The sequence below is a fragment of the Pelobates fuscus genome, chromosome 2 (assembly GCF_036172605.1).
Source record: "Pelobates fuscus isolate aPelFus1 chromosome 2, aPelFus1.pri, whole genome shotgun sequence".
NCBI lineage: Eukaryota > Metazoa > Chordata > Amphibia > Anura > Pelobatidae > Pelobates > Pelobates fuscus.
Window position 1 is genome coordinate 134,408,070 of NC_086318.1, and position 22,071 is coordinate 134,430,140.

Below are 22,071 nucleotides of genomic sequence, written 5' to 3' on the forward strand. Positions count from 1 at the left end.
AGAGTAAATGTACAAGGTGGTTCATCTTCAGGGACAAGTCCTAAAAAAAATGTGGGAACGCCTCAAGATTGCCGTCCACCTTGTATAACCCATATCATCTCACTCTTAATGGGACACTACAGGCTCAAGTCAAACCTTGTATTCTGTACATGATGCAATAAAATGTGCAAAAAAGACAACCATCCTCCATCTTTCTCCACACCTGCATCTCTACCCCACTTGTGCCTCTCTTCTCATCTCCCATCATCCACTTGTGTCTCTCCCTCTCCCTAAACTCCCCTCAACCTTTGTCTCTCTTCCCATCACTTACAACTTATGTCTCTCTTTATCTCCTTCCATTTGTTTCTCTCTCCTTGTTGTTCATGCCCACTTGTGTCCCTTCCCCCATCCCTTTTGACTTTTCTTCGCCATCATTCATATTCATGTCAATCTACCTCATCCTTCCATCTATGTCTATTTCATTCCTAATGCATTCCCTTTTATATCTGTCAATCTTTCCCCATCAAATCCCTACCTGTGCCTCTTCACCTCCCCCATGTATCATTCCCCTGATCTATTTCAACTTGTGTGTCTCTCTCCTCCATTGAACTAAAACTATTATATAGTCTTATGCTATGACATCGCCACTTCTTCATTATACGTCATTATTGATTTTGGGGTCACTCTGTATATCAAACCATATAAATTTCTCTACAATATAGACACAGGGAGCATTGCTCCAGTGTATTCACCTATAATCTTTGAAATTAAATAAGCCTTTAAGTTCAGGGATAGCTAGATATTAAAACAGAGAGAAAACACAGACAGTGTCTGTTGCTAGTCAGCATGTTGTCATACTCCTACCATTGTCTACAAACAACACTAACTGCCCATACTGTAACACACAAAAGTTCCACACAAAGAAACAAAAATACAAAATTATGCCTGTTAATCCAGTGGCCTTGGATTACACTACTCTGAAACTGTCAGGGCATGATGTGATTTAGAATCCACTGCAGTTTTAGCTCCACAGGTTGCATCTTCCTGTAAGTGTTTTTATAATGACTGTTACACACTTCAGTTTCCAGTAAGGCTTTAGGTTAAAATAACCATCTGATTGAAAAACTGCCTGTAACCTTATCCCCAGTGAAACAGTTACCTGCCTTGTCAGCTTGGCCCTTGTAGTAAATGACATCATATTTTGGCCAGGCTACAGAAGCTTTTTCACATAGTTGTTAGAAGCAGGCTTATCCTGCAAGGCGAAATCGGCCATAGACGAAAATTACTGCATTTACCTGTCAGCAACGAGCTAGACTTTCAATCCAGCTCACTAGTCACAGGACCTAGTTTTCATCCTTTGGGATCAGAAACTGATACACTGTTAGTAGTGGTAGTGTCTCCTGAAAAAGGTTATTAGCACGGGAAACAAACAAAAAAAAAACAGGAGGGAACTATCACCAAATGAGAATCTTTTATTTTAACTAACATATATTATATTCAGTATGTTATCGCGCCTTAGCTATAATCATCCTGTAACCTTTTGGTATATAAAAGGTAAAACTATTTAAACTATTTCAATAATAATTAGAATATACGCATAGATTTTAACGTCAGATAAAAATCTGTACTCCCATCCAGTCTGCCCAAATGTTATCTAAAAGGAGATACTTGGTACTATTTCCTTGAAGGAACAGCAGGGTGTCTATTAGTTTTTTTTAACTTTACTGTAGGATTAAACTTTACCTCTGCTGCTGAAAGTCTGTTCCATGCATCTACAACTCTTTCTGTTATAAAATATTTCCTGACATAGCTTCTACATTTCCCTCCATACTACTGCCCTGGCCTGTAGTATGTATAAGTCAAGTTCTGCAGGTAGTAAATCAGGAATTCTGTCATATACATTCTACATACTACAGTATTTTCATGTGCTACCAATCAACATGCTTAACAAAATATGGAGGATATGGCAGTCAAACTACGACAAAGTGTAGGTTGCATCCCATATTTTAACATATAATGCCATCCTTTTGGTCTTTCAGAACTCTTAGGAAATAGTTTTTTCCGTAAAGCCTGCAGTTGCATTGCTCTCTGATAAATTGGGATATTGTGCTAATAATCAATTGAAGAGTCGTTCGTTAGGTCACACACTGTACTGATCTATTAACTTATTAACTTAACTACGTCTTCAGATTTTTTTCTGCTAAGATTTTTGAAATCAATATTAAAAGGAATGCAATAGATCAGCAAAACATTACAGCTATCACGTATTATCTCACTTCTTATTAAATATTTAATTTGTACTTTACACGCTACTACAAGGTTTTATTTTGGAATTCTTGGAAGAAACTTTAAAGCTTAAAATATAAGACGACACTCTCTTTTGAGTTGAAGCTAAACAAGGAACATTTAATATCTATAAATCTGTTAAACCACCAAATAATAGATTTTAGAAAAAATCCAAATCTGTAATAAGGGTTATTATTGTTATAAAACAAATGTGTAGGGAATATAAAGCTATTTTAATTGGGAGTTAAGTAATGCTTTTGCTAAACTCTGAAAATCAGAGTATTTTTTTAGTTAGACTCGGTCCTCTGAAACTTTAAAGTTGCTTTCTAACAGTTCTGTTTAAAGATGACCCAGTTTTGCAGAAGTGAGATTTTTTTTTTCATACATAGCCCCCTATATGACTATTTTTATGAAAGGTCTTTTTCAGCATTAAATCTGTTCCCCTCCCTCTTCCCCCTCTCACATATCCCCTCACCCCCGCCACCAACTCGACCCAGATCGCATTAACGTCGTAGAGCACAGGGAACAGTTCTCGTCTGTCCGTCACCAGGGAGGCAGACAGGACAGGGGAACAACAAGTCATTTGTACCTGGTGAGGAGGACACTCCTGGGAAACAAACAGATGAGCTAGTCCATGAATCCTAGCCATTCTCCGTGGTAAACAGAACTGCATGAGAAACACACAAATTATCAGGAGCATCACACTTAACTCTCTCACTGCTCTACAGTGGCCAGAAGACATGAAACCGTAGATTATCCCAATATCTCCCCTGTGACAAAGGGAAAGAAAATAATGTTGTGTCTTTCATTTCAGTAGATATAGAACTCACTGGTGGTATCATGATGAGCCCCATATCTGCATCATGTCTGCTGTCTAAGGTGTATATTCCCCTCTTCGTATTTCGTGGGTGCATGATTGATTGCCTGATACTTGTTGGCATGTATCACTAGATTTTAGGCAAAATTATTCTCCAATACACTAAAAGATAATTCAACAAAATATAATTGAAACTTAATGTCATAATCATTTAGCAACGCTAAATGGACTGTTAGCTGTTTGTTGGTTGGAGGGCACACTAGCCTTATTCCAGCAAATATAAGGCCATAAATGCAGTGATAACTATCCAAATCGACTCTAGAATGTCTTTCGACAACACATTTTTCATAACAGGAGGCATGTTCTGGAGTAGACCAACGGAATGACACGACAAGAGCATTTTTGACTTGAGCATGTAACTGCCCATTGAAATGGACTACTGATATGCATGGGCAGAAAATATGGTTCGGTTCGGAAATTCGGGTAAGTAAAAAAATTAGTCTGCTTTGGCAATTCGGACCAATGGCATTCAGTTCGGCACTTTGGCAATTCGGGAATTCGCAATTCGGAACTTCAGCAATTCGGACATTTGTAAGCATCCCTCTCTTGTTTTGCCACTTTTCAGAAATCCGAAGCACTTTGCCACCACAACCACTTACACATCTGTAGGGCTCTCTAACCCTTAACACTAACCACCACAACCACTTATACATCTATAGGGATCCCAGTGCCCGGACTGCCACAAACAACCACTTATACATCTGTAGGGATCTCCCTAACCCAAACCCTAACCCCTAACTTTAAGTCTAACCACCACAACCACTTAAACATTTATAGTGCTCCCAGTACCCGGACTGCCACCACAATCACGTACACATCTATAGGGCTCCGAGTGCCAGGAATAAACGTATTGGTCAATATTCCTGTCATCATTCATGTCATTTTCCCTCCCTCTCTTGTTTTGAAACTTTTCAGAAATCCGAAGCACTTCGGAAATTCAGAAATTCGGTTAGCTTCGACACTTATTCGGCCGAATGTACATTCGGAATGAAATGAATTGCACATGTCTAAAATGGACTTGGTTACATAGTTTCAGGTCTAAATCTTCAGGTTTGTCATACTTTTATGCCTTAAATTCAATGCAGTTTATAGAGCCAGCTGTTACTAAAATGATTCCACAAATAACTGTCTTATGCCAATGGCTACTGCCTTGGCTCCTCTGTGATTGGGGTAACTACATAGCCCAGTAAAGCTCAGTGTGGCAAACAAACAAAATAAGTCCCACAATTTCCTTAACCATACCTAGGTGTCAGCAAATGAATTGAACACTATAGGTAATAATATAATAATAATATAAAACTATTGTCAAGACCAGACAATAACTGCACTGAGAGAAATACAAAGCATGTCATAGCAACACAGTCTAAATGATAATTTAATGCAGAAGGACAGCACTTAACTGTGACCTCTCAAGGTAAATGACAAGCTGTAAACAGAATCATGCAAATAACAGACTATACAGCTCACATTGGCTATGCCTGGGTAACCTTGAATATAATTAAATATGAAAAGTATATACATATACCTTTAGATGTGCAGTGTGTACTTTTTTTTGTTTGTTTACATTTATTTTTTTTCCTTTTTTTTCTGGGAATAGAGAAGAAGCTGATTTCTTTATATTGCAGTAAATTAACAGATTAACATTTTAACCACCTTTTTCCATCCAAATAGTTTTTCCTGTAATGATCATATGAGCGAAATTCCTGTGAACCGAAATGAACAAAATTTAGTCCCACCGAACAAAAAAAATGTCTGAATTGATTTGGACAAACTGAAATTTTCTGCCATGCACAAGCCTAATATTTACACATAGAGAGCCTAAATCAAGTTATTGCATGTGTGTGAGATATGTATTGGATACCAAAGTCTCACGGGAACATCCACAACCCACCCGTTTTGTAACAAAGAGGGAGAGTGATCAACCAAAAGAACGGAGGATGGAGAGATTAAGTAAGTAATCAACATTTACCTACCCATACATCTCACCCTCCATCCATCTGTCTGTCTATCTGTCAATCTATCAGTTGGGTAATTTTGTTCTCATTCAATTAAACAGATCTTTGGAATAGAAAATACAGTAGGCCTGTTGCGATCCAACTTAACATCGGGGGGGAAAAATTAAGCCAATTAGAAAAAAAACTAAGTGTTAACTTCAATCCTCTGAAAACTTGATTATTTTATCTGAAATCCATATAATAGAAATGGCAATATATATTTGTGAATTCCTGTTTAAAGACAATATGATCCAGTTTTTAATTGTCAAGAGTTCATTACCATCTCAGGACCGACATTGAGATTGGCAATTCAGCTGGGAACCACAAACAAGTAAATGGGTAGCAAACAGAAGAAACATCTAGCCTTCAAATACAATACAAACAGAAAAAAAACCATTCCAGACAAGACATGTGAACAAATACCATATGACAGTGCAGATTCCAAAAGCCGAGCATTACGGCTTCCATATCTGATGCCGTCTTCGTTTACTCAAGGTTTTTCCTAAAATAGCCAGAGGACACTTCCATGAGAAACAGTCTATATAAAACAACTCTGCATTGTAGGATGGCATTCTGCTGTCCCTTATATAAAAAGGAGTTTCTACCACAAGAAGGTGAAAGTGATGCATAGTTTTGGTCTTTTCATATATGAACAAAAAGAAAACTACTAGATAAAGGACCTGCCACATAATAGTAATAATAATAGCACAACATCAATACAAAAACAATTATATTTTTCTTATGGGAAAATAAATAGACACATGCTCCTATAACAAATGGTGAAAGAAAAACTTATATGTCCTTTTTAAGCCTTTAAGGACCAATGACGGTCGTGGCCACGATGCCACTTAAAGAGCAGATATAAAATAAGCAGGATGTCTTGAAGGACCAAAAAATAAAGACATAAAATGTTATTAGTCCATAATGGGTTACTGACCTACGTGGAAGGAAAACAAATGGTGAAAGAAAGGCTTTAACCCTTTAAGGACCAATAACAGCCTTAGCTTAATGATGCCACTTAAAGAGCAGATGCAAAAATAAGCAGGATGTCTTTAAGGACCAAATTGTGAAGATGACAGAGAATGTCATTCGTCGATAATGGGTTCCTGAGCTACGTGGGAGAGACACAATTATGATTGTATGATTAACCCCTTCATTCTCAATTTGTTTTTAAGGACCATCTACAGGCACAGTGGGGAGGTGTCCCTCTAATAATAATAATAATACACATTTAATTAAGTGTTATAAATGTACACATGTTAATGTAATGTCAAATAAGACACGAGCACTAGTTATTTGAAACATTATACAGGTATTTATTTGATTGTGATTCATGCACCTGATTTCACATATAAAAGGTCTTTGAAGCATGAATTCCCTTGTCGCTGTAAAAAATATAGGTGCAAAGTAGCACAACCTATCTGACAAATAAACAAGGTGTGTGTGAGCACCAGGAATACTATATAGTATATTACTGCTGTTGAGAACTCTTTATAAATTCATAACCCATTACCATGATAAAGAATTACAATACAATATTTTCTGCTAGTAGATCAGCTGCATGTTTGACAGTTATGCAGATATAACTGTATTTACAAGCACCTCTTACAGTTAATTGTATGCAAACCAGCCAACTGTAACTGCTGAAAAAGACATTCCCACACTGCAATCATGTTCACCATAAAAATAAATACGGTTGGACCTATTATATATAACCGTATCCCAGTAATGCTGCCCTTTTTCAATTTAACCCTTCATAGTGCTATTTTTGGGATAAAATCCTAAAACAGTGAAATATATATTCTTAAAGGAACACGATAGAGTCAGGAATACAAATGTGTATTTGTGTTAAAAAATCAGGTTAGGTTCCTGGCCCTCTTAAAAAAGTGTTAAAATTGGATGAGGCAGAGTCAAATGCTTGCTGACCAATCAGCAACTCCTAATAGAGATGTATTGAGTCAGTGCATCTCCATGGTTACAGTTCAGCAGCTCTACGCTCTACATTAAGATGCTGAACGTCAGGGCTGCAGAACCCAGGAAGCAACTTTAGTGGCCGTCTGAGTTACTGCCACTGGAGGTGTCCCTAGCCAACAATGTAAACGCTGCTTTTTCTTTGAAAAGACAGTGTTTACAGAAAAAAGCCTTCAGGGACTGACTATACTCACCAGAACAACTACATTAAACTGTAGTTGTTCTGGTGACTATAGTGTCCCTTTAATATTTAATTTATCCATTCATTATTTACAGGGATATTGGGAAGGGGAATAAAAAAAAAAATTCAGGTTATAAACAGTATCTCTTATCTTGGCTACATTGTCATACGCATATATACAGTGTTAGTGTAAAATTAGAGAATTGTGCAAAGAATGGAATGGCAAGCTCTTGTTTACATAGGTTTTGACGTCTGCCTGTCACAGTATCATCTTCCTTCAGCCTGTCTCCGTTCGCTCTACTCTATTCTCTGGAACTGAAATGTAAACACTTATTTTTAAGAACCTTTTATTTCAAAAAAGATAAAAGACAAGACAATTGTGGTTACAGAACAGAACTGTAAAAATACTAGTCACATTTTATACATTGCGTCTTGTGAAGCGAGCAACTCTGGTTACAGAGGAGAACTGTGAAATATATTTAATTTAATATGACTCTCTAGAATAAATACTTAAACCAGATTTACATATATAATCCTTTCACACTTAACAGGCATTTATAACTGCATCAGATGACAACCACACAAATGATCAGTTGGATTAAGGTCATGGTACTTATTTGGGGGTTTAAAAAATTACATACATATAAACCAAACAGATTTAACACATTTCAGTTTATTAACTGATGCTTTAGAAAACACTCTTTACTTAAATAACAACTAATGACAAATATGTATTTTAGCACTATTAGTTGTTCGCTCTACCATGTGACACACTCTTATAGGATGTGGCATTTGCAACCTAGGTAGAATGCTAATCGTGGGTATGCACTAGCAAGTCTTTAGGGCAATCGCAGGATCTAAGTACAGCTGGGCCCCTCGGACCTTGTGAGTCACATGCAAAATGTATTTACAATGTCAATGTATTAAAAACAATCCTGATTTCTCTTTATCTGTAGGCCGTCATGGAAAGGAAGAGTTATTGAGATCTGGCACAAGGAAGTAAAGATAATAAATAATGTATAAATAAAGCCAACTTAAAAGAGTTAGGCACAGTCATTAAGGGACATAAAGAAAGCAAAACAGAAAGAAAACAATTTATAGTGCCACTTGAAGACAATGCAACAAAGTTAACAAAGGACAATTCAAGAGTGTTGTGATGTTCTGTGATTTGCAAATCCAGAAAAAAAAATCCATTCTCAAAAGTTAAGTTCTACCAGGAAGCAAACACAAATTTATATTCAAGGTGAACCAGGTTTTAGGCACCCAGATAGATATCAGTGTAGTGGTAGGTGGGTAGACCTTTCAATGCCTATCAGACCCTAACATCCTTATTTGATTTTGTGTATTCAGCAAACTTTATTTGCACTTTCTATTACACATGCAAATACCTACAAACCCCTTACTACCTGATAATCTATATGGGGTATTCAGCAATTATTTTATATATACATATATATATATAAACACACACACACATTGATAATCAATATAACTCTGACCTAAATTAGCAAAACATATTAATTAATGTATGCATTAATAAATAGAATTAACATCCAAATCCAATATTATAAATACGTTATCTTCTAAAATGTATCCAACTGGGTTAGACTTAATAAAGGGAGAATTTAGAGTGAATTTCAAATCTAAGGCCAGAGTAGCCAAAGTAAAAGCATAGCAGGCTTAGAGAATGTTTTCAATTCAACTATTTTAATCTTAAACTTGAAATTCACTTTGAAGCTTCACCTTAGTGAATACCCTGTAAGTCCTATGACGATGACACTCAGTTAACCAATTTCTTTGTTCTTTGCAAAATGGCATTGAAAATGAAAAATACTAGAAATCTCAAGCTCGGAACCTGGAATTTTTTTTTTTTTTTTTTAATTCTTTATTTTGGTTGTGCAGGTGGGTACATGGTGTTAACGAACGCCACAGCAGCGTATAACAAGATCAATACACGTTAGACAGTGGCATGAGAATATGCACATTTTTCTGCGTTTTTATCCAGTTTAACTAAACATTTATAATATCGAAGTTAAAGTAGAGGAGGTAAATAATAATAATACAATCGATTTTTAGAGCTTAACATTGCTAAATTGGTCGTCTTAATGCAGCTAGCACTTTATATAAGGTTACCTACTATCTAAATCATTGCAATAGTCTCTAATAGAGCTACTATGCTTTTACAAATTAGGCTTGTATCTTGGTTTGTTTTGCCGTATATTGTGGCATGGTTTGTCAGCAGGATTACGTGAGGCATATAACTATTATCTACTAACAGGCCGGGCTAAACAATGCAATGAGGCCTAAGACACAAAAGAAAATTAACGCGATAACATTGCTTTCTAGGTTATGAGATATCGAATAGAAACCACCAGCTTGATAAGAACTGTTAGGATTCACGTTAGGTTTGTCTCGGGTCAGTCCGTTTGCCAGGCAACATAAGAGGCGCAGTGGGAGGCAGTGTTAGTGGTCTTCAACCAATACCCCGTACAAGCCATCGTGGACAATTTATCCCATGTACGGGTATCTCGGTCCCCCTGTCCGGCGTACTCCAGATTTGGTCGCTCCGCCAGCCCCAGGCCTGCGCGGGGACCCCTGTGTAAGTCCTTCCGCTCCAGCTGCTCTCATTGCTGTAGGCGAGATCCCGGGTGGTCTTGGTGGTCGGTAGTAGCTCCCAAGGACGTGGGCTAGGCAAGTGGGTGCTCCTCAGAGCCTGTGGTCTGTTCTGCGGTGTGTTTCTCTTCCTCCCTTGGGAGTTAGTCGCAAGGGGTCGGTCTCTGCCCGGTCGGGCTGTGGTGAAGCCATGGTGAGGAGAGTAGGCTGATTTGCGTAGGCGCCATGTTCTCCGGGCACCCGGAGAGGGAGCTTTTTTTTGCGCGGTTGGACTTCTTTTGCCTTTCTGCAGGCGGGGGGCCTGGGAAGTAGGTCTGGGGTGCTTATGGGTGTGGGTTCTCGGTGAGACTGAGTGTTGCTTGGGAGGCCTGGCGTCGGGTGGCTTGTGTAGTGGCTCACCTTCATGCCGCCCCTTTATTCTCATGCGTTTCACCGGTGTGCCTTTCTGCTCCCAGTGCCCTTGGTTCCGCACGCCCTGGGGTGGTGGTGCTTGTGGGTTTGCCTGAGGCATTTTCATCAGGTGCCATAGCTTGGTCCAGAATTGGTCGAAGGCTGCATCCAGTCGTTGCTGAATGTTGCTGCCATTCTCTGTTCCTTGACTGCGGTTTCTCTCGCTCCTCGCCGCCATCTTAAGCAGACCATGTGCTTGATATCTCTTTTGTTGCTTTCCCGTGAGCCGCGGTTGCGGGCTTCGTCTGTCTCTCTCTTTGCCCATGCCGGATCGAGATGACCCCCATCGGTCCAAAGGGGGGGGGTAGGAGTTGGGAAACCCTGGGAGTCCATACTCAGGTCTGCAGCGTGGTGAGCGGCCGTCTCTCCACTGCCCGATCTCTGGTAGGCCTCGGGTGGTAATGCAGGTTCTCGATGGGTTACACGTTTTTTTTTGTTTTTTTTTAGCACCCAAGTGTCACCCGGGTGTTCCCTGCTTAATGGCACCTCTCCTGCATGCTTTTGTGCCGTTTTTGGGGGGTAAATACCCCAATTTGTGCTGTGTTTGGCAGGAGCTGAGGTGCAGCACAACCGCTCCGTTTGCATGCTAGGCTCCGCCCCCCGGAACCTGGAATTTTATATCAGTTTTCATATACAGCCCAGACAATAACTGGTGATTGAGAGTCACCCTGCCTGGATGTAGATTTACGTGTTAAGTAGATAATTCTGTCAGGGATATTTACTAAAAATGTGTTTGAAATCCAAATTCAAGGCAAGAGTTGCCGAACTGAAAGCATAGCTAGGATTAGCTGACTTGTGAGAATGTTTTCAGGTCAGCTATTTTTGCCATAAATTTAAAACTAACTTTGAATCCTCACGTTAGTGAATAACAGTGTGTGTAAAATCTGACAACAGTCATGTACTAATTGAAAGTACCCTTTTGGAGATTTCTTTGCAAATAAATGGTTAATCTTCTTTTCCGCTAGCTATCCTATCAGGCTATTTGATGTGGGTCTCAGATCCTTGCAATCCTCATACTTGCCTTCCCTACCTGACTAGAAGTGATATCAACTTCAAAACATGTAACTGATACCGCAGAATACATGATGGTAATCAAACAGCAGACACTGGCTATGATGGTTGAGCTGCCTGAACAGGGATCTTACACATTTTAATTCCTGCCTGCACCACTATATTTTAACAGATATTCCTTTGGTTTTCACACCTGACACTACAGGCAGTTAAATAACAAAAAAATCAAGATGACAAACTTAAACAATAATCAGCTGGACACATTTCTGTTGTGGTTTTCCATGAAATGAAAAGAAATAGTGGGGAAAAGTGGTCCTTGCCAGAAATAATTTCATAATATCTGTTGATAGATATTTTTACTTTTATTTTTTTAAGCAATACATTGCCATAAACCTATAGCACACAGTGTGCCATTACTAAAATAGTCTCTCTCTTTATATATATATATATATATATATATATATATATATATATATATATATATATATATATATTTATTTATACACAGTATGTGTGTAATACATTTCCTGGATGCTACTCGAATGTCAATAAATAGCCCATATAAACAATAAAGCATACAGGTCTTGAGACATTTTGAGATTTTTGTTAACCAAGTCTTTACATCAATCTTTAAATGTTCTACCCTGCCCGGGTCTTTTGCAAGATGTATAGTAACCCTGAAGACCCATATAGTGTGAGAATAAATGATGTTAGTACCATACTTACCAATAAATATGATGTTGTCTGTGTAGCTTCCAAGGCATGATGTGAAAATATTACATGAATCCCATACACACACTGTCCCTTATAACCATGGATCTTATACACACACTGCCCCTTATAACCATGGATCCCATAGACTCATTGTCCTTTATTAACATGGATCCCATACACACACTGCCCCATATAACCATGGATCCCATAGACTCATTGTCCCTTATAAACATGGATCCCATAGAAACACTGTCCCTTATAAACATGGATCCCATGTAGGCACTGTCTCTTATAAACATGGATACCATGTAGGCACTGTCTCTTATAAACATGGATCCCATGTAGGCACTGTCTCTTATAAACGTGGATCCCATAGACTCATTGTTCCTTATACACATGGATTCCATACACACACTGTCCTTTATAAACATGGATCCCATAGACTCATTGTCCCTTACATACATGTATCCCATACGCACACTGTCCCTTATAAACATGGATCTCATACACACTGCCCTTATAAACATGGATCCCATACACACTGGCCCTTATAAACATGGATCCCATACACACTGTCCCTTATAAACATGGATCCCATACACATACTGTCCCTTATAAACATGGATCCCATACACACTGTCCCTTATAAACATGGATCCCATACACATACTGTCCCTTATAAACATGGATCCCATAGACACACTGTCCCTTAGAAACATGGATCCCATAGACACACTGTCCCTTATAAACATGGATCCCATACACACTGTCCCTTATAAACATGGATCCCATACACATACTGTCCCTTATAAACATGGATCCCATACACACTGTCCCTTATAAACATGGATCCCATACACATACTGTCCCTTATAAACATGGATCCCATAGACACACTGTCCCTTATAAACATGGATCCCATAGACACACTGTCCCTTATAAACATGGATCCCATACACACTGGCCCTTATAAACATGGATCCCATACACATACTGTCCCTTATAAACATGGATACCATACACACTGGCCCTTATAAACATGTATCCCATAGACACACTGGCCCTTATAAACATGGATCCCATACACACTGGCCCTTATAAACATGGATCCCATACACACTGGCCCTTATAAACATGGATCCCATACACACTGGCCCTTATAAACATGGATCCCATACACACTGGCCCTTATAAACATGGATCCCATGCACACTGTCCCTTATAAACATGAGTCCCATAGACTCATTGTCCCTTGTAAACAGACACTATATGTTTATCTCCCGTACACACCCTGTACTTTATACACAAACACTCTACATCTCTCGCTTACACACATTATCCATTATACGCTACTACTCATTTTCCCTTACATACATTGTCCTGTGGGTCTCACCACGGAATGAGGCTGGCTTCCTTGGTGTCCAACTTACTAGCTGTGAAGGGCTGGACTTGGACCAGACTTCTATGGTGGGTTGGTTCCAAAAAGACAAACATAAGTGTTGCTTGACATAATGTCACACACTGCTACTTCCATATGTATGTATTGGAAATCATTCAGTATCTGAATTCACTCACATTCGTGTTCCTGCTATACAGAAAAAAGCATCATGGGATGCTATGTTTACTTAGTATGTTTAAAGTTGTGTCTGCATATTATAATGTATTATATCCATTAAATTACCTCTATTCTCCCCCAGTTCACATTCAGTCTGCCTCTCGTCATTTAATATCCCTTAACCTATATTTATTTGTTCCCTAATGAATCAGTTCCCCTAATACCTTCCTGATCTCCCTTTCACATTTCAACACCACCTTCTCCAACAGTCCTGAAAATGTACCTGGTTTGACTTTAAAAAAACATTCCCCAAACACTGATCATCCCTGGATCACCTTTAACTATATTGTTCCATAAACCTGGTCTGAACACATTGGAAAAAAAAAAATCTAAAACAAAGAAATATGAAATCCCATTTGAACTTTGGTTAAATACACGTGGGAAGCAAAGTCTATGTAGAAAGACGTTTATTTAATTCCAGGTTGTAACTATAAAAAAAATGGAGGGGGAGGGGTAATTACTTTTTAAAGGCATCGCAGACAGAAAGACAGATTGGGAGACAAAACCAAATATATAAATAGAAACAGAATGAATTACATATAGATAGACAGACAAACATGCCACTTTTAATACCATCAGGTTTATTTCAAATAAATACAATGAATATATAAAGCAAGATCCAAAATAATGACCACTCTCAAGGTAAAACAAAATTTAAATGTGTAATTTAATTATCTATCTTCCTGTAAACGAAGGCTGCTCCTTCTCGTTAGGGAACATTTGTAAAGTGCCTTACCAAACATATGATTTGTTTTAGTAAACTTACACATTCATGTTTATAAATGGATTTGCGATTTCCAGGTGCCACCATTGCATCACAATGTACCATCACAAGGCTCCCATCTAAAAGGTGACAATGAAGACATAATAGAAAGCACAGTGCTTTCTCTGGAACCTTGGAGAGCTCCTAGACGTAGGGAATAATAGGGCTGACTATGCTACTGAGCATTCATAAAAATATGGGACAACATAATTACAGCATTCAGCTTTTGTACTCCCAGCAATATTTACAAAGTCAAAAAAAAGTTTGGTTCAGCCTAGAAAAATAACCAACTTTCAATCTGATTCAATTCTATCAGGTCTCCACTGTGCAAGTTCCATACACACAGTTTAACCACTCTTCTTGGATCAATCGGTGCAAATGTGTTTCTTCATCCCCATAGCGTTATATGAACTTAGTAACTTATTCACTAAACAGTGAGTTCTGGATGTGGCATATTAAAATCCAGGACAAAATATCTGATCTGGAAAGAAGGGGAAAATCTCATTCAGCTTCAGATTTGATGACACGTGATCTCGTTACTGTACTTACATAATGTGGATATCTCCTAAATACATACATACATGAATAAATAAATAAGCAGATGGACCCTTTTCAAGTTCTGACAGTATGTGGTTGTTATTAGTACAAATAACTCCAGAGGTATTTCATTACAATTAATAGTCATCAGCTTGCTGCTAGTTACTGACATGCCGCATAGTAAGCAGGCTCTGTTCTTTGTGTCCATTGAGTTCATAGAAAGTTAAATCCACTTTTGACAACAGACTCAAGCTTAGCTACCATTAAACCCTCTTCAGTTACTAGATGATGTGTTTGAACAGTATGAATGATTAATGAAGGTTAAATAGTTCTGTTTCTATCTTAAAACCTGTACCTTTTGTTTTGACAAAGTGCAGGACAACTGGGAAGGTGAGCAGTAACAGAAGTATGCTGGCTGCTTCTCTTCCTTGCTAACAAAATGATTCTCTGCACACTCATTTATTTCAGGCCAATTACTAGAGGTGCTCTGCGTTGCTGACGAATCTTCATGATTTTTTAAGCAAAATTGTTTTGTTTTGTTATTTTTACTCTGAATTTTAGGATTTTACTCAATAACATCTTTCATAATCTATTCTAAGGGTTTTGGCTGCTACTTACTTAGAAAATGCTCAGACAGAGCCTTTTGGGAGCTGGGGTCAACAGAAGAAAAAAACTAAAGTTATCCATCACATTTAATATTTTTGTAACGCTAATCAATATCTAAAAATAATCTTGAGAGTTAAATTAGTTGGAACATGTATGATGAAATCGATTAAACAAAACAAATTTATCCATTTGAAGAGAACATTAAGGAACACTATAGGGTCAGGAACACAAACATGTATTCCTGACCCTCTAGTGTTAAAACCACCATCTAGCCCCCTCATGCCTCCATAAATATAGCAACATCTTACTTGTATTCAAGCCTGAAGCTGTAGCTCTGCATGCCTCAGAAAAACAAGCTGTCTGCTGACATCATCAGAAGTGGTGGCCTGATCCAATCACAATGCTTCTCCATAGGATTGGCTGAGACTGACAAGGAGGCAGATCAGGGGCAGAGCCAGCATGATTCAAACACAGCCCTGGCCAATCAGCATCTCTTCATAGAGATGAATTGAATCAATGAATCTCTATGAGGAACGTTCAGTGTCTGAATGCAGAGGGAGGAGACACTGAATGTTTGGATGCATTTTAGGCAGCCATGACCCAGAAAGGATCTCTAACAGCTATCTAAAGGAGTGGCCAGTGAAGTTATCACTAGGCTGTAATGTAAACACTGCATTTTCTCTGAAAAGACCGTGTTTACAGCAAAAAGCCTGAAGGTAATGATTCTACTCACCAGAACAAATTCAATAAGCTGTAGTTGTTCTGGTGACTATAGTGTCCCTTTAAATTCTATTTATACATTGTGCTAGCAGTTTTGTTAGACTGTTTAAGAATAGTTTTTCTCCCATCTGTCAATCAATACTTTGGCATAGCCTCTACACCAACTCATTGATTGATAAAGGAGAGCAGAAGACCCCCCCCCCCTCCCCTCCCCTCTCCTCCTCCTCCAGAGGAGGTCCCTCTGCTCTCCACATATAGCAACCACAGAACATGCACTAGCAGAGTGACATGACATCACCACTTTCAGATGGGACAGGACAAATCAGTGAAGGAGGAGCTCTAATGAGATTGTGGCGGGGAGAGGATGTCAATTTAATTGGTTATAAGTTCCCTTTAATGAAAAAAAAATAATTGTAATGGTAAGTCTAAATTTTTAAAATCAGTTTTCAATTAACCACACAAATTAATTTTTTTAATGAAATAAACCCTATATAGGGATATTCATTTTTGACCATAACAGCTGAATTGGTAAGGAAATTTGCATTATTTTCAGTTCAGCTATTTTAGTCTAAAATGTTATATTCACATTAGATTCTGACAATTCACACTTTAGTTAAAAATAAAACCTTGCCTGCATCAAACAAGAAATGAAGTCGCACTAGTATTTTATAAAAATATCTTGAGAACTGCTGTTGTGCATGAATTTGTGCTGTATCAAAAAGCTCTGGTCTCTAACCTAAACAACATTTATAATATATAGTTATTTAAAATAAAAAGATATAATTAGCTTTTACCTACTAATGATAAAGAGTAATAAAGTATACCCAACTGCACAACTTAATAACAAAAATAAAACCTTTATGTTCAAACAATAGAGATAAAAAAAACTATAATTTCATAGATCAAGTCATTTTGTATCTGTATGTATCTCTCTATATGTTATGCTGTATTTCATATGTTGCATTTCCACGTCTGTAATTGTTTTTTTTCAGTGCAGCCAGACACTTTGCCACTTTTAAAAATAAATACAAATAATTGCAATGATCTTCGTAAGTGAAAATTACTGAATGCTGTAAAATGGACTCATCTGCTTGTCAGTTTTGACACTTGAAGCTGTCACCCTGTCATGTGATTGGCTACAACCAAATGAAATACTTGTTCTGGTATATCAATCAAAGGCAAGAGGCAGAATTAAAGACTGCGGTCACACATAAGCCTCAATTTACTATTTTTGGATATGCTTCTTAAATTATTTAATATATTTAGATACACTTTTAAAATAATTTAATGTTTCGAAAACTAGTTTAGATTTTTTTTATTTATTGATATATTTATTTATAAATATTTTATATTTTTTGCCCTTTTAATATAATGAAATAAAAAAAAAAAGTTTAGCCAAAAATATTAAATAGAGGCCACAGTGGCAACTACCCTGTAGCTTATGTTCGGGTGTTGCTCTTAGATTAAAGGAACCCTAACCTTAATTTTAAAAAGTACAGTATGTAGAATCAGTGACGGATCCAGGGAAATCCCAGAGAAAACAGAGGCTGTCACATGCTTTCCCCTGCAGGGCCAGTGCTATCCAAGCGCCGGTCCTGCAGTGTGCCTTCACACAATGGAGGGGAGATCAGAGATCTCCATCACCAGTTCGCAGGCACCTTGCTGGGCAGCTGTCATGGGAAAGAGAGAGGACACAGGAGCACAGCTTGCAGCTCCTCCGGGTCCTCTTCTTGCGAGCGTGGAGCGTTACCATAGTTACCATGGCAACACTCCGGATCTCGCGAGAGTGATCTGCAGGCTAGAGTTCACTCACCTCTGGGACCACTAGGGTTTCTCCACCGGACATCCAGGGATTGAGTCCTTCTTCCCTGAGCAAAAAATAAATATATATCTCTCAACCCATTAATATGACTGCAAGGGGACAGCCCACGGACATGCCCCGCCAATTAACAGCGGGGGCCGCATTGAGAGACAACCGGATGACCCGAATACAAAAGAGATGAAAAAGGGACTGAAGGAGAGGAGGAAGTGAAGAAGGACAAGGGTTAGGAGGCAGCGCACATGTACCACACTCGGGATAGGGACGACACCCACGACTGAGGAGAAAGAAAAGAGGGGACATCACGGGGACACATAAGGGGATCCACACAGTAACCTAATGGCCTAACCACAGGGGACCCACCTGCTCAGCAATTGACTATTGTATGCCACTAAATTATAGCAATGCTTGTTTCTTATGTTTGTATTATACCTTTATATGTTTGCTTTATATCTTTTTGAACTGGAAATTGTATACTATCACCACAACCCGTGGAAATCTTCCACAACAAAAATAAAGAATACAATATATATATATATTTTATATATATATTTGCTTTAGGCTACCCACACACTTAATAAATACATTTTACAGCATTCAGTAATTTTCACTTAATAAATCACACACACTGCCCCTCCACACACACACACACATACACACATACACACACAGTGCACCCCTCACACACATACTGCCCCCTCATAAACACACTGCACTCCTCACACACACACACACTGCACCCCTCACACACTTCAAGTGTCAAAACTGACAAGCAGATGAGTCCATTTTACAGCATTTAGTAATTTTCCCTTAATAAATCACACACACTGCCCCTCCACACACACACACACATACACACATACACACGCATTCAGTAATTTTCACTTAATAAATCACACACACACTTACCTAGATTTCAGTCAGGCTTTTGACACTGTTGCACATAGAAGGCTTATCAATAAACTGCAATCTTTAAGTTGGATTCCAATATTGTAGAATGGGTAAAGCAGTGGCGTATATTTGAAGCATGGTCTTGTCACCAGTGGGGTACCTCAGGGATCTGTACTTGGACCCATTCTCTTTAATATTTTTATTAGTGATGTTGCAGAAGGTCTGGATGGTAAGGTGTGTCTTTTTGCGGATGATACTAAGATATGTAACAGGGTTGATGCTCCAGGAGGGATAAGCCAAATGGCAAATGATTTAGGTAAACTAGAAAAATGGTCAGAGTGGTGGCAACTGACATTTAATGTGGATAAGTGCAATATAATGCATCCTAGACGTAAAAGCCCAAGGGCAGAGTACAGAATATTTGACTTATTATTATATTTGAATATTTGAGTTCTAACCTCAACATCTGAGGAAAGGGATTTAGGGGTGGTTATTTCTGATGAATTAAAGGTACCCAGACAATGTAATAGATTGCAGGGTAAAACTTACCAGAAAAGGTTAAAGGATGTTAACATGTATAGCTTGGAGGAAAGACGAGACAGTGGGGATATGAAAGAAACATTTAAATACATAAAGGGAATCAACACAGGAAAGGAGACTATATTTAAAATAAGAAAAACTACCACAACTAGAGGACATAGTCTTAAATTAGAGGGGCAAAGGTTTAAAAATAATATCAGGCAGTATTACTTTACTGAGAGGGTAGTGGATGCATGGAATAACCTTCCAGCTGAAGTGGTAGAGGTTAACACAGTAAAGGAGTTTAAGCATGCGTGGGATAGGCATAAGGCTATCCTAACTATAAGATAAGGCCAGGGACTAATGAAAGTATTTAGAAAATTGGGCAGACAAGATAGGCCGAATGGTTCTTATCTGCCGTCACATTCTATGTTTCTATGTTTCTACACCCCACAAACACACACTGCACTCCTCACACACACTGTATCTCACACACTTCACCACACACACACACACACACTACACCCCTCACACACACTACAGTCCCTTTCCTGGCAGAACCCAGGTAAGTTGTCAAACTGTTCTTAAACGGTTTGACTACTTACTCAGGGGGTGCGCCACGGAACCCCTGGAACCATACTCACTACAGAGACCTGAAGTAATTATTTTTCCTGGATTGTCCCTATAATATTCTCCAAGCGCCCCTCCTGAGATTCAGTTCTGGATCCGCCCCTGTGTAGAATACAGCCTGATACAGGAGTATAGATATGTGAAGTTAATGCCTCGGTCATGTGGCTTACAATGTTTTCATAAAATATACAAAAAAAAGTCCCTGCCAATGTGTCCTCCCCTTGCTAATAGAACATAGCATATTACTTCCCTTTGCACTTCTAAAACAAAAGGAGCACTTCTAAAACAAAATTCTTGCCTCTCTTATGGTGCTAAAGGCAAGTGGAAATGTGTTTTCTCTATTGTAACCTTTACTTGATAGGAAAAATACTAATGTTGTACTAATATCTTTGAACCAGACTATGTCAAATTATGTCATTACTAGTACCCTCTGCTGTTTATTGAAAATTCTATTTTCAAAATATCCTTAAAACACGCAATGCAGCATAATTAAACAAGTAACTCCACATTTTTTACTATTTCCCTTTCATACCATAGACCAGAGGATGGGCTAGGTGGTAATAGCCCGGCAGTGCGGTTTCAATCTGCTTGTGGTTTTAACCCTTCACCCCAGGCAATGGGAATGGGGCATAACAGATACCCTTTCGAAGGGGAAAAACTATTTTCCCCTTTCCATAACTAACACCTATTCCACTAAGTACTGGGATAAACACAACACAATGAATTACAGAATTGTATGGTCTATTTGAATTTTTGTTTAAATTATTTAATCTGTGTTTCAGATATATTTTTAATGTGCATTTAATTAATTGTTGCAAAGAAAAAAGCATTTACTGAAGTTTGCACAATTATTTACAAAGCCCTCAAAATGTCATGAACTTGCTGCTGATAGGAAAGAAATTTACAGTGATTTGTGATTCTATTTTTCTGACCTTTGTACCTAGGAAGCAAGGTAAAAAAACAGATCAGATTTTTTTTCGTCTATACCTGGGGGTTAGACAGTTACTCAAAGTACCTTAGAACCAGGCAGCTGGAGCTTTAAAAGCGTGGTGTACTTCACCCAGCTATTGGGTTAACATGCTGTGCGTGTTGAAAACAGATGCAAAAGTTGCACCAAACTGATATTGTCAGCCAGGAAGAGAATATTCCTGCTACCTGAGTGACATACGCACAATGCAAGGTATTTATCTACAGAATTAAACATTTTAAAAAGACAGGCTGTACAGCCAGGGTACTGACACAGCAGCCACTTAATTAAAATGAAGTGTTATGGTGCTTTAAGAGTTCCTTTAACCCCTTAAGGACTGGACTGTTTTTGCGATGTTGTACATTTGCGACCAGGCCTCTTTTTACACTTTTGTGGTGTCTGTGTTTAGCTGTAATTTTCCGCTCTCTCATTTACTGTTCCTATACAAATTATATATTGTTTTTTTAGGACAAAAAGGGCTTTCTTTACATACCATTATTTATGTAATCCCATGTAATTTAATTTAAAAAATATAAAAAAAATGATGAAAAATTGAAAAAAATACATGTTTTTTGACTTTTACTTGAAAAATCTTTTTCTCGTCTACAAAAGCAAATGAAAAAAACTGCTAAATAGATTCAAAATTTTGAACTGAGTTTAAAAATACCCAGTGTTTACGTGCTTTTTTGCTTTTTTTGCAAGTTATAGGGCTGTAGGTACAAGTAGGATATTGCGGTTTCAAAACATATATTTTTTAAATTTATCAATAGTGACATTGTAACACTATTATCTGTCATAAATCTCTGAATAACACCCCACATGTACATATTTTTTTTAAAGTAGGCAACCCAGGGTATTCAATATGGGGTATGTCCAGTCTTTTTTAGTAGCCACTTAGTCGAAAACAATGGCCAAAGTTAGCGTTCAT